This window comes from Rhodnius prolixus, unplaced genomic scaffold, assembly GCF_049639745.1.
Source record: "Rhodnius prolixus isolate KJV_2025 unplaced genomic scaffold, Rpr scaffold_1, whole genome shotgun sequence".
NCBI lineage: Eukaryota > Metazoa > Arthropoda > Insecta > Hemiptera > Reduviidae > Rhodnius > Rhodnius prolixus.
The window spans coordinates 14,845,879-14,863,349 of NW_027411581.1; the positions used below are offsets into that span (position 1 = coordinate 14,845,879).

At 35.0% G+C, this 17,471-nt stretch overlaps 1 protein-coding gene across 5 annotated transcripts in view; it reads left to right on the plus strand.

Annotated features, from left to right (window-relative positions):
• mAChR-A (muscarinic Acetylcholine Receptor, A-type) overlaps positions 1-17,471 on the plus strand; it is a 154,336-nt gene that overhangs the window by 24,241 nt on the left and 112,624 nt on the right. For all 5 annotated transcript variants that reach the window (XM_074113815.1, XM_074113784.1, XM_074113800.1 and 2 more), the window contains exon 2: positions 12,463-12,623. The gene's annotated coding sequence lies outside the window, so the exon portion shown is untranslated. The remainder of the gene's footprint in view (positions 1-12,462; positions 12,624-17,471) is intronic.

Consider the following 17,471-nt stretch of genomic DNA (forward strand, 5'->3'; position numbering starts at 1 on the left):
CTAGTAAAGGACTATCAGAAGCGTTTGTTACGTCGGTGGGGTTGAGGCAGGGATGTTTACTCTCTCCTAGTTTTTTTTCTTTATTTATAAATGATTTCTATGACTTCATTGAAGGTGGTACTAGGATAGGGGGTGTGAATGTCCGCTGTCTCATGTACGCTGATGATTTAGTTTTGGTAGCACCTGAGCGAAACGTCCTGCAGATGATGATTAATAGGCTTGTGAGTTATTGTAATACGAGTACTTGGAATCTTGCAGTTAATTTAACTAAATCCAAAGTGATGGTATTCCGGAAGAGTGGGCGATTAGCAAATAATGAAAAATGGTACCTAGAAGGAAAAAGACTGGAAACTGTTAATTTTTACAATTATTTTAGTATTGGTCTTACCCCACTAGTAAATCTTAAACCACACTTTTTGGATAAATTGCATAAGGCCAAGTTGGCGATAAATATCACATATAGAAAGTTTATAAATGAAAATGAAATCCCTATTTCAAAAAAAAATTAGAAGTACATATATAATGCAGCAGTGCGTTCAGTTATTTGTTACTCAAGTCAGGCGTGAGGCCATCAAAATTTCGAGGAAGTAGAAAAGTTAAATATATTTTTTATAAAAAAACTGTTTTCACTACCAGTCCGTACCCCTCGATATATGTATAGCTTACCTGGAATCTGATTTTCTGCCGATTTACTTCTACACTTTGCAGCTTCATTTTAATTATTTAAAGAAAGTGTTTGCAATGCCGAATACAAGATTGCCGAGAATCCTCGCACAGGAAATAATTAAATATAATATTTATTGGCACAAGGATAACCTTGATTTGTGTAACAAGTATGGTGTTACTTTTCCACATTATGATGACATAAATTTAGATGACATTCTCGCTAACCTTAAAACAGAATTACGGAGTGCAATGGTTGAGAGGGCAAATGGGTCCAGATTCCATTGTTTATATAAAGATCTTATGCTGGATCCAGCAGGCAGGCGCTACATAATTGATGTGAATAACTTGAACTTCATAAGAGTGATCTTTAAATTACGTGGGCACTTAATCTCTCTCTTAATGTAATTAGATCACAGCAACAGAGATGATGTGCCCTGTGTGATAGAGAAGAACAGGAGGATTTATATCACTACGTAGGTGTCTGTTGAGTCCTGACCGAATATAGAATAAAGTGGCTGGGAAAAAGTATCTGACTCTTTCCGAAGTCATATTCCTGTTGAATGGTGAAGGATGGAAACATTTTATTACCGCATTACCGCTTACAAGTATCGGGCTTTTCTCATAGCTGAGTACAACAGCTAAAAACATATCAATTGTAAATCAGAAGAAATATTATTTTTTAGTTGAATTTTGCCTATATTTTATTGTTACTATTATTTTTTTTTCTCAGTTATGTAAATATAAAACCAGCAACTCTAGGCTGACGGTAATTTACCAAGCCGAAAATGCTTTACGTTTTTCTGTAGCCTTTTATTTAATGTAAGATTGTATAAATATTCGTCCAATAAAGCTATTCTATTCCATTCACTTCTGAATATATTGGTTTCGTGACCGTAAATTATTAAACTAAGGATTTAGGATTGGCGAGGAATCGGTCAAATAAAAATAATTCGTCTTTTTGCCAACGTGTCGACAAATATATTGTCTTATTCAGGGCGTGGCTATGCGGGTTGGTTGAGTTACAGAAACTGAAGAAGACAATATATTTGTCGAAACGTTGGCAAAAAGACGAGTTGTTTTTATTTGACCGATTCCTCGCCAATCCTGAATCCTTAGTCTATGCACTTCTTTATCCAAAACGGTCTACTGAAACTCCTCTTCATTCTAGATTGTCATCCTAAACCAATGGAACCGTGGAATAACCTTTCATGATCCTTTCATTCGCCACAGTCACAGCTGATTCTAGCTGCAGGTTTTTCTATTTGTTTATATCCTAAGTATTCCTTAAACTATAATGAATATTGTAATGTAAGTACTTTGGTACTTTATTTTATTTTTTTTTTTTTAAATATTGTACACATACAGTTTATCTGTCTATCTCTTCAATATATTAAAATAATACCTGTCAAAGACATCTAATCGGTAGTTGGACGTTAAGCCCGCCTTAAAAAAACAGGCGAGTACTTTACCTGCTTAATTAAAGCAGTACTTTTATGGAATCAGAAAGCATCAGCTTCATGTATTACACTCAAAGTAGTCGGTGGCTACAGGAAACAGTACGATGTAGAAGACTACTGACATTTAGCAAAAACATTCCGAGTTTTACAAGAGAGAGAGAGTATGTTAAATGTATAAAAAATAAGAAAAAACTTGGCAAGCACCTGATAGCGGCAGGCTGTTCTTTAAAAGAAATTAAACTCGTGAAATAATTAATCGAGATTAAGAGTGTTCCGGTAATTTTTAATTTTATTAAAGGTCGTTGAAGCGAGAGTAATATGATTGAAGAAAATGAAGGACGAATTTTCTTCTAGTTATTGTTTGTCCTTTAATTCTTAGAGTTTCTCCAGTTGAAGTATTCGCAGGAAATTATAATTAGATAAAAAAAAGAGAAATATATACTTCTCTCTCTTATATATAATAGATAAGACAAATTAAAAAAAGTTTAACTTAGAAATCAGGCGTCTCAGAACGCAGTATTTTTGATGTTATTAAGATATCCAGATTAATAAAATTATTAATTAATAATATCTAGAAAAACCTTCTTAAGAATCTGGAGTAGCCATCCCAGATGCTCCAATCAGCCTACACCTGACGCGGGTGTTGGTCCAGTCCAGGGGTGGCCACCCTTTCTGGGAAGAGTGCCCACTATCTGAACAAAGAAAATCATGCCTTCCATTTCCAAATCTTCCAACAAATGAAATATAGAACAGATGAAAAAATGTTATTTATTGACTGATTATGGGATTTTAACGCGAATAGCACATTTTTTCATTTTAGTCTGAGTAGTGGAGATTAAAAAAATACTTTAATAAATAAAACAAAAATACGAACTTTGGTTTTTATTGTTAATAAATATTTTTAAAGGTTCAGTCGTTTAGGTTAAGCCCGTGATGGCGACCTCTGACACGCGTGTCAGAGATGACACGCATCGACAGAGACAAAAAATTATTATATAATTCTAAATAATATAGCGTTTTGTGAAGTGCTTCGAAGAATAAGGATCAGGCAAACTTTCCTCAGATATTCAATGATCATACAGTGGGTCATTTAATAATTTTTTTTTTTAATTATGGTGGCAAATATCAAAAAATCACCAGATTTAAGTAAGGCTAATTAATGTAGCTTTTGAATGTGTAGTTTTTTCATCAAGTCAACTATATTTGGATTAGTTCTTGGAGTTGCTAACAAAATTAGTTGTTTTAGATGCATATCAAGTAATCTTGAGAGATATTTTGATTTTAGTTTATTCATTGTGGAAAGTATTTGTTCACAAACATAATATGTTGATATAAACCTAAAACAAATATCTGACAGCCAAATCAGGTAAATTTGGGAAATTTCTCGTTGGTACAAATTGATCTTACTCGATTTTGACAAAGTTCCTGAAAACGATATTATTATAATTTTAATTTTTTTAATTTCTCAGTAAGTCTTCGTAAGTGTCAAAATCTACGCCATGCTACACTGTGATATGGGTGTTACGTGTTGGCTACTCTTGTTTTAGTTGGTTATGAAACTTGGGTTTGCTAGTTGGAGGTGCACAGTTCGAAACCCGCGTGTAGCTACTTTTTATTTATTAGAAAAAAAAGAAGTGAACACGTGCTTCCGCCCCTGTCCACGACCTCTAATTGGTAGTTGGACGTTACAAAAGAAAAGTAGGCGATTACTTTACTTTTTACTTTGCACAGGCTATCCAGGAAGCGTGGGGCTCTCTGCCCACGCTACGCCTCCTACTCTTTCCCTGGACGTCTTCCCCAGAACAAAGGGAACCAACCTCTCCAGAGAAGGTCTAGCAAGGGAGCAATAAGGAAGGCTTTTACTGCCTCTTATCTCTTTGAGAGGATGAAAAAAATACCAATAATTACTTTTATTTCAATTAAATTTTAAATAATTACGTCTACCTTTCCTGCTAAAACAGTGTTAATGTGTATTCATAGAAAGTTATGGAGATATAAGTTTCAACTGCAAACAACAGTCGAGATATCTATGGCAACCACAAAATCTCGTAACTATGTATAATCTGCGAGAGCTTTCCTAATTGAATAGAGACTACAATCTGCCCATTTTACTGTCCACCCCGTCCTCTCTTTATTGTTTTACATCCAATTTGATCATTTATGCATGTTTATTGTATGTAAATTGCCCTATAGCTACCGTGGGCTCTTCATGATCATAGACCTAAAGGTATGTATTCTAAACATAGAATACGAGTACACTGAAAGCTTATTGTGTTTAATTTAATAAAATAAAAGAAAACTTAAGGAAAAACACAAATTAACTCTAATTCAGTAACATCTACTGGAGTAATGTGAACGAGAGTGCAATCGTCTGGGATTGAGTTCACTTGCAGTAGAGTCCTGATTGTACGTGTTAATTGCGGATAAATGATCCGTGAATAATGGAAAACCACCGAAAAACTATTACCAATAGAAATAAATCAATCGTTGTAGGGTATACTAATCTCAAACAATATAACCTAAAGAGGAAAAATAGACAAATTATTTGTGCCACAGGCCGGATTCAACAATCGCCACAAAAAAAATGGGTCATATAAATTCTTAGTTTGTATACAATTAAAAGTAACCAATATGGATTTATTTAGTAATAATTAAATTAATTATAGAATTGTAATAAATATTTGGTACTAAGTTTAGATATAATTATAACATCTTTACATACTTGCCTTTGTTTCTATTTTCATTCCACGTTTCCATGAGTGGCGCATTTATATTTATTGCATATAAAAAAAAGTATATACAAAATTATATTTGTATATTATATATTATATTTTCGCTTGACACAAGTTAGAAAATAAACATTTTTAAGAATAAATAAATTCAGCGAGTGTCTTGTTTAAAACTATTATTTCTGTCACTGATTACCAACAATAGACACGAGAGAGTGTATCAATTAGTTGGTAGTTTTTTTGTGGCCTTCTCTGTACTAAGGCAGATAGCCATTATTATTGTTATTCTGCTGGTGACTATTTGGCCGGCAACCGTGATGTTGATACTTATTTCCACATAATTTCAATTAGTATATCTTTGTTTTTGTTTATTTTTTCTTTTCCTATTGTCTGTCCTTTTTTATTTATTTATTTTATCTGTTTATTATTATTATGCTTCTTTTTTTTACATAAGGAAAACTGTTGTGTGTGTGTGTGTGTTATTGGCTATTATAGTGTGATGTTCGTCTTTATGTATGTGTACAAGTCCAAGTATATGTCGTCATTGTTATGTATCAGGATGGTGTGTAAGTTTGATGGTAGTGGGCAGTCAGTCCGTACTAGCGCCCTCCACAGTTGATCCCTACCACGAGTGTATTTCTTGCAGGCCAATATTAAGTGGTTGGAGTCGGCTATGGATTCGTGATCGCAGGAGCAGGTTGTGTCTATGGTGATCCCTATGCAGGCTAGGTGGTGTGGAGAATAGTTGTGATTAAATCTGAGCCTGATTATTGTGGTGTAGAATTTTCTATTTTCAGAGTAATTATTGTACCAAGGTTTTAGCTGTATACCAGTTTCTATGGATCGGTAGAATTTACCTTTTAGAGCTGAAGATCTTGTATAACTTTCATCCCACTTTTGATAGCATAACTTTTTAAAGTAGTTTTTAATATCGGATGGAGACAATGTATTTATATATGGAGACTGTAATAGAGTGGCTTTTATTGCTCCAGAATCAGCTTTTTCATTTCCTAATAGCCCACAATGACCCTTCACCCAAATCAACCAGTCCGATCCGCCATTGGCAATTAACTTCTTTATCATATTTATCGTATCCAGGACCAGGAAGGAAGGGTCATTACCAGGATTCCTCAATTTCTGAAGAACGCTTTTACGGTCGCTCATGATGAGAGAGTGTTTAATGTCGGCAGACCGAATATTATATAAACATTTGTTTATAGCTATCAGTTCAGCTGTAAATATGGTGGCAGTATGGTTAAGTTTATATTGCAACATTGTGCCCGACTGTAGGTGACAGATTGAGCATCCCACGCCATCCGCACTCTTAGATCCGTCCGTGTAAAAGTGATCGTAATCAGCGAACTTGTCCTCCAATTTTGACAGAAAGTTACAGTTGTTTATTATGTGCATCGGAATCATAATGGTAGAGGCTGTCTATAATGAAGGGATTTTTAAGGAGGTCAAGGTAGTCAAAATAATATCGGGGTAAGACATCTGCACGGCTTAGGGAGGACGAGAAATGGGACAAGTCACAGAAAACCTTTACCAAAATTGGTGTTTTCTTTTTATACCAGTACCTCTCAGTGAATACCCTGGCTGCCAGGGAACTAATTCTCTTTGTAACAAGGTGGTTACTTACACCTTGTCTTATTCTGTCCACCACAAATCGGGAAGCCAATAACTTCCTTCTTATATCTAAAGGAAAATCGCGATCCTCTACTAAGAGGGCGTTCGTTGGAGTAGATTTAAGAGCTCCCAGGTAGGACCTCAGAGCTTTGAACTGTATCCGGTTGACTTTATCCAGATGGGTGTTTGAGGCATCCCCATATAGGAAACACCCATAATCGATCCTGGAGAGGATCAGCTGTCTATAGATCATCAGTGATGTTTGCACGTCAGCTCCATAGTTCAGACGATTGATGCACCTCAGTATGTTTAAAGACTGTTCACACTTTTCAGCCAATTGCTCAACGTGTTGTCTCCATAAAAGTTTGTTGTAAATCACCATACCCAACGTCTTAATGACCCGCTCCACTCGGAGGTGATATCCTCCTAGAGTTAGAGACGGAGGCAATGAATATGATTAAACTTGTTATACATATTTGTTTGTGCGTATGTAAGTGGAAGAATGAAAGTAGAGCTGATAATGTTATTAAATAAAGTTAGTATTAGGATGTGCGCTGCGGATGAGTGTGTATGCTGGTATCTGTTACTACTGTATTATTCGATTGTGGTTGTTGTTTTGGGCCAGCATTGCCTGACTTTGAACTATCGCTATTTTTAGAAACAATTTCTTCCAAGTTATATGCAATAAAATATTTCATTTTTATTAGAATGATAATTTTTTATTCTATTAATTAACTGGAAGACATACTCCACATTACAATCTTGTGATTCTTCCGTGTGTCTGTCAGTTTGTGGGTTTACTTGTGATGGGTTAATGATTTGTCTGTCTGTACGTGTATGATGTGTTGCAGAATGTCTGTATAGTTTTCCTTTATTCTCTATTTCCATACTAGTGTGACTGTTAGTTTTGCGAATTATAGGCTCCACATCGTTGTCTCTAAATTTATTTGATTTAACGGAGTCCCGGTATTCTTTAGAAAACTTTTCGGTACCAGCTGATTCTGGTTTATTGAGTTTTTTGGTATCCCTACTTATAATTGTATTGTAGAACGATTTGCAGCTATATTAGGAAATTCCTCCTCGCTTAAAATATCAAATTTATTCTTTGTGACAGTGGCAAATGTATTTTTATTAAGTATTTTATTTTTGATTTCATTGTTTTTTGTTAATTTAACTGGTCAGTCCCTAGAAGTAGATCTATGCTCTCCTTTACAATGAACATATGTCGGCAGAACAGCCTCAGATACAGTACATTCAATGGTTCTATGGTTTTCTCCACAATGATCACACCTAGTTCTGCTTCTGCACTGTTCTTCTGAATGCCTAAGTCTCAAACAGTTCTTGCGTTGTCTAATAGATGGAATATAAGGATCTACCTTACATCTTGCCCCATATAGGGATACATATTGTGGCAATGTCTGGCTATCAATCGTAATAAAACAAAAAAGGTAATTTCTCGATAAGTTGTTTATCGTTAATATATTTTTTACGTGTAAGACGTCTGACTTCGAGAGGGGGGAAAGGTGAGATAAGCTCTTGTATTACTTCATTATCATCTAATTCCACATCAATATCCCTAATCACACCTGTGCATTGTACTCGAAAATTAGGGATATAAGCTACAATTTCACGTTCTTTAAGAATAATAAGTTGTTAGCTGCCTGTGGTGTATTGGTTGTGATTTTCATTCTGTTCTGTCCGGTAACAGAAATATCAATTATATCCTTCGTGTACGCATTTGCTGATTTAAACAACCACTTGCCCAATGCCATCCTATGTACTTTTCCTAGGTTACCTTTGTTACCCTCTAGGTTAATAACATATGGACCTTTATCGTTAGGACGATAACGATTTTTACTCGCTTTATTAATGTAATCAAGTTTAAACATTGATTGGTTTCTTTTTGAGATGTCAATCTCCTGAACATGCACTTTAGTGGTACCACTCGAAATCATCTCACCTGATCTTTTATTGGCTCTTGTTACCAGTTTCATTGGGTAAGAATTGAATTGGGTTAATATTAGTAGAAAAATCGGACACAGATCGATCCACTTCCATATTACTTATATTTTCATCATTAGTTACATCAGTATTTTTGTACACATTTACATTAACACTCTGCCCACAAGGCTGGGATCGGATCCGACCCAGCTCTTACATTTCTCTGAACTACGCACGCATAACTACGCATTTTGGCACCAAAATGTACCCAGGTATCCTTTCTCCCAATATCGATAAACACGTTCAGTAGGTAGATTATGTTTTTAGTATTCTTTTAACTGAGTTCTAATATCATTTTTACAAAATTTTGTCTCTTGGGGTTGGATAAGACCCCACCTTGTTTGTAAAGTGCGAACTTTTTTTTAAATACAAGTTTCCCAAGACAACTAAATTGGTTTTTAGTCCATCAAAATGAGTAAAAAAAATATTTTTATCACGGAGGATGAAATATGAGCGGAGTTTTTAAGATATAAGACTGATGGCAAATCTGTAGAAGAAACATGTTCTGAGAAAGAGGATGGCCTTTTATCAAATGATGATAAACAGGACGATGTTTTCGATTCAGGAGGTGAGGACTTAAGTTATAGTTGAGACGACGAAGATAGAGAGGAAAGAAATTTTATTTTAGGAAAGAATTTGGAAATTACATGGTCTGACAAACCTCTTAAATCAAAATTTTCTAAAACTCCTAAAAGAAATATTGTAACACATCTTCCAGGGCCAAAGGGTGAAGCCAGAGAGCTTTTAGAAGGAGGGAAATGATTCTCGTTGTCTTGGGAAACTTTATAACAGACGAAATGATTGGCACCTTAGTCAGCTGTTCAAATAAAGAAATAGAAATGAGATGTGAAGAATAGAAGACTAAACAGCGGATATAGGAACCACAAACTATATATACAAACTAACATTAATTTACTTTAAAAAAAAAAAAAGCAAAATGAGAAGCAGGCGAAATAAAAAAATGTACAGGGTCGGATCCGACCCCATCTTGTGAAAAAGTGAACGATGATTTACCTTGTGGACAGAGGGTTAATGTTATTTATATTATTCACCTTAGTGTTAATTAAATTAGTATTTGGTACATCGACACTTTTACCATCACCAACACACAACTTATCTGAACTTAGGCCCGACGCCGGGGGCCCAGGACCGCCGCTGACTGCTGACATATTCAGCGACTCAGGTTTTCACCACTTATTAAATAAAATAAAAATAAAAAAATAGAAGAAAATAAGATAGAAAGGAGAGAGTAAGAGTGTGTGAATAGAGAAGAAAATCAGAGAAAGAGGAAACAGCACAGGAGGGAAATAAAGAGTGTGCGGAAGAGAACGGAAAAAATAAAAAATAAAATGAAATAATTTAGAATAAGAATAAAGAATTTAGAATAGTAAGAATAGGAGCACAAGTACGTAGACACTTTTTAGGGATGTTGACTGTTTGAAGTTCAAACTACAACTGGTTGGAAGAGTTACTATTGAGCTCTTTAGAATTATTACCTTATTATATTGGGAGGAAGGTTTTTAAAATAAGTGAAATAACTCCTTTGAAGGTGACGATTCCTCCACTTTTATATCTATAAAAATGACTAAATATTATTCTGAAATTTAGATTTTATAAAGTTTACGAACCAATTTACTGAGATTGTGCATTCATCATTTCACTCAGTTTTGCTCTCACTTCATATTTTTATTACGCACATTGTGGCATGCCCATAATTTGTTTCCGTAAAAATATTTTACGAGGAATTGCGATAGCCTTCCCTCTAAAATATCGTTTTTTTATATCTAAATATTGTTATTGCGAGTAAAGCTATGAACTAGAACTTTTAGAATTAAAATTAAAGACATTCGTGCGAGTTTCTGCTACAATTTCTTTTCTAAAGCTTCGAAACCCTCCATGTAATCACTTTATGTTTAATTATGCCAATTTATTGTATTCATATTGTTCGTTGAATGAATTTTGTAAATTTTATGTTTAATTTGCTCCAGCAACCAACCAGGTGCAGCTACATTAATAATTAATTGCTAAATGATGTTAACAAATGTAATAATAAGACAGATTTTGTATTAACAATGGCTAAATTAGTGGAATAGGTTTTGTGGAAGGGAATATAGAGCGCACTGGGTGGAGCAGCTGGGAGAGTAAACAGGTCCCGGATGGCGGTTGGTCGCCTAGGCAACCCCGCTCAACCCGGGGCCGAATATCGCTGGGCGTTGGGTACCCCAGCTTCTCTAAGTTATATCCACGTCTGACCCAGGGCCCATCGTTAGCGACCCACCGACCTACACCACCACCGCCAGATCGCTCAGTACACGTGTATATCTTACATGTATCGCATGCATCTACACACATATAAACCAACATCCACCTACGCAACTTACAAACATTAAAAAATATTGGGTAACCTCTCTTCCTTATATCCTTCACTTTATATACAAATTTCTATATTTTATTTGCCAATATTTTGTTTACTGTAAGTGCAGAATTTTATTCTTTTTTATAAGCAAATTCTTTTTTGAACATAAACACAGCAAGAGTTGGTTGTGAATATTTTTAAAGGTGAAGTGGTTTAGGAAGATATGAGAGTTTGGCTTAAGGCGAGAAGCTCCTTGCTTACCTAATTATATTCAACCTGAGACTTGAGGAGGTTTAAGAACCATAATTATTTTTATGGTTTCTGGAAAGTTCAGGATCTCACCCTAATAAGGTTCCCTATTCCCCAACTCCGATTCCCCTTGTAAACGATATCCTTCAGCACCAAATTACCTACTCCAAATATGTACATTAAACCCAATATCAACGCAGCAGTCATACTAGGCTTTATAGAATTGCACTGTCCTTCCAACCTTTTCTTCATAATTACTACTCTTCGAACAGATCATCCTGGATATCACGTGCAACTGACCGACCACGCTAGAGTGACCAGTCAGCACAACTCCCAATAGCATCCTACACTGAGGAAAAAGAAGTAACTTCACGCCATCCTGCCTGTTCTCTTTTCGCTGTCTCTTCAGTCCACTTCCAACACCTTCATCTTCCAAACCTCAATTTGGCGGTTATCATGAGGGCAACACCAGAACGTTGTAAAAAATCCCTCTTAGGCGAGCTTCCTGCTTATTAACTTTTATCCTGACATGTTCCGGTACCCAGAAAGGCTTCACATTACCCTGCCTGGATACAAGCATAGACTGTTCGTGGGGGGTTATCTTTGGTTTCCTCAATTACTCACTTTCCTATCCTTGTTCTAATGTTCTATGCCACAGCAAAATGTGATCCTTTGCAGAAAAACAGTCTGCATTCTTCTGGAAACTTCTTGCTAATACTAGTGAAGAGGAAGGGTTTCTCTTTATCAATTTCCGCCATTGTATTACTGTCGTTTAAAGAAGTAAAAGGAATTAGTTGTTTGAGTTGATTTTGCAGTTTAGAACATCTGTATGCCATTGTGAGGGAAGAGGGAAGCTGCAATTAGACAATTTGGGAAACTGTTTTAAGGAGCATCCAGCTAACTAAGATCTTAGGAGCATTTTTGGTGAAGAGGTAGTTACTTAGAAGTAGCGCAACAATGTCTGAGGTCAATGGTGCCCAGACGGGGACTCCAAACAGTTCCATCGTTGGGGATACGAGGCTCCTAGCAAGAGAATATTCAAGAGATTCCAGCCCAGAATCTTCGCGTGGGAATCTACCGCTCTAACCCACTGAACTAGACACTTTCCTTTTAGACTTTATTATTGTAAAAATAGCTACAAGAGGATTTCATGCGAGGGGGTCTCATATCATACTTTTTCGAATTTCTCTCACTGATTGTAATTTATTTCCAAAGAAACTTAGATGATGTACAGCATTCCTTCTTTTCGTGACAACATGTACACATTACAAATGTGTGTTTTATTATCATACTTAAAAATTACTCACTCAAAATGGCTATTTATTGCACGCAATAGGTTTCTATATGATTAAAAAAAAAATATCTTGTTTTTGTTTAGCCGCTACACCTAACCGTCTTCCCCGGATGGATCACATCGTGCCTTGGAGCGACTCATGTTACGGGTCCGCCGTAAGGGTAGGTCGACGGAAGACGTTGGCCGTACCGGATTCGTAGGGAGAAGAAGCAAAAGGCGGAAACAATACCAGCAACTGAAAATCGGTAAGTTCACTTTTAGTAGATCAAATTTTCTTATTTTCTTCACGACTTTTTTTTTTTTTTGTTAAAATGTTTTTCAACTAATTTTTTGTTTTATTAAATGGAATAATTAATGATTAATAATTGTGGGGTAGGTAAAAAAAAGTAGCTTTTTATTGAAATCTTGTTTTTAAATAAAATTAGCAGATAACGGCAATTTTCAAGACAATCTTGTTCTATCTTAGACTTGGGCTGATGGGTTCTTTGAAAACACCATTCCATAGCAAAGAATTCTTGAACTACAACTACTGATTTGCTCTAAATTGTTAAATCGCTGGTCCCGATTGAGATTCTACCATAACTGCACCAAATCAGAGTTATCTGCGGATGAGGTAACAAAACAGCACAATTTCCTGCTTTCGCGAATTACCATAGCCGATTTGCTGTCTTCTATAGACTCCTTTCTTTACTAGAAGTTTGCTTTTTGTTCGTTTGCTGTTGTCTACAAACAGTAAATAATAACTAGTCAAATGCGGATCTATATTGCGGTGATGTTCAGATGAGATTTGCCTGTTGTAGAGCTTATCGGGTAATACACGAGACATCTGTTCCCTGCTGTAATTCTATTTGGTTTAAATCTTGGCTTATTCTGGGAAAATGATTACATCCAGATATTCGAAAGACTTTGCTCCTTCGAATTCAAGTGATGAAACTCAGTTGGAAGATTCCTAAATCTCCTTTTTTCATAGTCTTCACCGTTCTTTTTCTAGCTGCGTTGACCTCGAGAGCACAGGCAACGGGTTACTCGCCTTTCATTGCGAGAGAAGAAGTAAGAAGTATTGAAGAAAGGCATCACTTGTTTAAGAATGTTGATAGAGTCAGTTACTGACTATAACTTCATAGCAGGATAAAATTGAAGAGCAGCCTTCATTTTAATGCGATATAGAGCTTAATTTAAAATTTTAAAAAAGAATAAGAAGTGGGATCTACAAAGCAAAATAAATTAAAAGATTTCAAAAAAAAAAAGGAATGAAGTACATATGTTGGATGCCGATTGTGCCCTATTAGGGTAAAGGGATGGAACCCTTTACCATCCCATTTGCTGCTAGGTACGAAAGGACTTCGGCATCGTACTAGTATAAAAGTTTTTTAAAAACTAATTATAACCATTTTGCCTGGTTCCCTGCCACTTCTGTAGTACTCTTAAGGAGATTTATAGTATAACTGTATACCCATAATAAAAGTCGTATTCACTAGGGTTGGGTTTAACAATTCTGCTAAAACTTTGCATCCATAAGTGCTTTTAAACTTTCAAATAAAGGTTTGAACATTATTTTTGCAATAAAAAAGAGAAAAACGGAAATAGTTCTCTATTTACCAAATTATACTCTTAAATAATTTTGAAAATTGTAGATATCATTTGTATTCTTATTGGTTACAAGAAACTGAATTTTTTTGAAAGGTTTTCCTTCGTCCAAGTCAGCGAAATAATGAAGAAAATTTCGAATCTTTCTCTGCTATCTCACAGTGCAGTTCATTTCATCGAACAACATTCTTGATGCAACATATAGCTAGAAAGAGCCATGTTGCTAGTGATTATCTCAAGTTTAGCAGTTTAGCTCACAAACACATGATCTCGAAGACAATTCTCTGGTATTGGTGCTGCAGATAATAGTCCTTCATTTATATAACGTGTTCGCCTAGTTTGAAGAGAATCGTAGAGACTTTTCTTTTGATAAAATCTTAGAAAATATGAAAATGCAGAGTAGTATTAAAGTAGTTTTCCCAGTTGAAGTAACATAGGTACTTCAAACTCTGATTTTTAGAGTAACACATTTACTTAGGACCAGAAAAACTATCCAGTGAAATACTTGTTTTCGAAAATTGGATACGATAACAATACTTCGTTAATTTTTTAAGAATTAATTTAAGAAAAAAATTCCCATCAGTTATGGAAGTCCTTTAGGTTATGGAATTTCGTTCACAAAGGTACGAATTTGTACCAAAAAGTATTTGATCTATTGTTTTTCCTAAAACCACTTTTTGTGCTATTCGGGAATTCAAAATTACTTAATATCTTTACTTATCATTAAGTAAGAGAAACTTAAAAGTAAGTTTAAGTTAATCAGTTTCAAAATTTACCAATTCGAAATCATCCCGATTTCTAACTTGTTTAAAAACGGGAAATCAGTTTGAATGGCCGCCGTGTCGAGGAAACGGTCGAAGCGTACTTCCAAAGAAAACAATGAAATTCCCAACAATGAATTTTCCACCACATAAAAGAAAATAAAAGCTGAGAAATTGATAAATATAAATATTTTTTTTATTTCATTGAAGTTTATCCTCTTATTCGTGAAAAGTCTCTCTGTAAAAGTTGACTAGTCGAAATGGATACGTATTACAGCTACAAACAACTTACACCATCAATATCCGGCCATCTTTTTATTCTCTTTTTTCTTAAGAGGGTACGACCGTCATTTGTCGAAGATGTAAAAGTTCTTTTAGAGTTTTACTACTTTGTACTTATTGAGCAAAAATATGTGGTAACTCGGTGTCAATAGATCGATTTCTTTTTTGTTTAATACATAATGTTTAAAAAATATGAAACAAATATTTTATTTAGTAAAACGTTGTTTCTTTCGCAAAACAAAAATTAGTGTTAATATTCATCTTTCCTTCTCTAAACTAAGTTATCACAAAACTTACCAATTGTTGAAAATATGGTTCGGTCTACAGTGCTGGCTAATGTCGTTGATTTTATTCATTCTAGCCCGCATGTTTATAGTTTCAATTTGGCCTATGTATCCACTTTAGAAGTGGAATTCTTCCACTTGATTATTGTACCTCTATTGATGGATGAAGGTCTGAAACCGATCATGGATACACAGTGTACAAGGATGCTGTGACGGATAAAATAAATGATGTTACAATTTCTACATAAAAAAGAAGTTGATTTCAAAATTTTAAAAGTAGCTTACTCAAAAGGTACAATTCTTCAAATCTGGTATTTCACTTGTACTTCACCAAAGGATGCGACAACAAAGTATTGGCCAATATCAGTCATCCGGAAGTAATTCTTTAAAAAATATTTTTTTTTTTAGTTTAAAGCGACATTTTTTGAAATGGTTTCATTAAAGAAACCTAATAATGTTCAAGTATAGTATTTTTTTTTTTTTTAATTTAAAGCGCATTAACATCGTTCCCGCCCGGAGCTTTTCACAGAAAACTGAAGCTGCCGTCTAAGACAACACTGTCCATCACCTGTTATATGTACTATGAACGAAACTTCTAGAAACTATGAAGAGAGAGCAGCTGGATTGAAACCTGGGATCTCCCGGGAATCCAGTATACGCTAACCACAGAGCTAATTCTTCTACTTTCGCTTATTATTATTAACATTACTCCTTAAATTGATACATAAATTGAACCTTAGATGGAAATAGAAAAACAAATAAGATAAATTAATTAATTTTCCAAAATAAGACTTTATTCGAAAATACAAGTATGTAGCGCCCGAAGATTCTGGAAACTCTTTGACGATCACTTGTGCTTACTTCCTCCACACCTTGCTCCTCGCGTGACGCAAGGAAGAAAAAAAAGCACCGTGTAAATGAGGTATTGGAGTACCACTGGAAGGATACATTAAGATTTCTTCAGACTAGGAAGTTCATAAAGAGTACTTAACGAAGGAGGAAGAAAGAAGTAAATCGCGCACTATAGATGCGTTCAGTTCATCCGTTCGGGTGAACAGAACTGTAATTAACCAGTTTAAAATTTAATTGAGATCAAAGAAAAACCAAAACGAATGACAATACCAAAAGAAACGCAAGGACCAAAGTTTAAAATCATTGTTCTGTTTTTTTTTCTTTTTCTTAGTTTCAAGTTTTCTACTTATAAAAGGGCTATTGTCTAATCCTTTCACTTTTAAAGGGTTATTAAGGCATTGCAAACTTGCCCTCCATGCAAACTTTACCTTCATATTGATAAATAGCTAAATAAATAATTCTCTTAAAAATACTTTTTTAAGTGGAAGGATGTTTTTTTTTTAAACAGCTCTTGTTTTAAATATATTATATTCACTTCAGGGATTTTACTAATCCTTGTTTTAGTGAAAGCGGTTTCCCAGGATTTTTTTAAAGAAGTAAATATAAACTGGATTTTAATTTTCTAATTTTAAGGTTGTTTCTCGTTCCATCCTTTCAGAAAGATAATAAAATTGTTTATATTGCTAACATTAAAGGTTGGTGTGTGAGATTGTTTAGGCACTGTTTAGGACTTATCTGTAACGAGAGAACACTGTCTTAAGGTAGGTGGAGCTCTAAAAAAAAAGCTCCGGGCGCTAATAATCTCTGATGTTGCCGCGCCTAAAAGTAAAAAATAATAATATTAAACTAAATCAAAAAAGTGCATGGTGATAATTGATTGGTTTTAAAATAATCTTTTTTTATGTTCAACGATCCCCAAAACTTTCATTTCCGGTGGAAATTCAAAAATGGAAGTATCCTGCAAGATTTGTAATACCTTTCCCTTTTTTTGAGAGGCCAAGAAGAGTAGTGGGAGAGAGTGCTAGGGGACAACTGAGAGAAAAGATGCCCTCGGTCTCCAATATCAATGGTATTGGCTAAATTTTAAATAGTGGAGAATAGTTTGTACAGTATTGGGACAAAGATGGAGTTTGGTGTTGGTGAAGTGATGATAGTGCATACAGTAGTGTGTAAAGGTGATGGTATCTAAGTGGAGACGCAATACGAGCCATCCATGACAATGGTCGGGTGACAATCAGCTTCAACTGATTAGCACATCATGTTCTCTGGGTCTAACACAATGGACTTAACCTAACACAATACTCATACAGCAACTCCTGCTCATTCT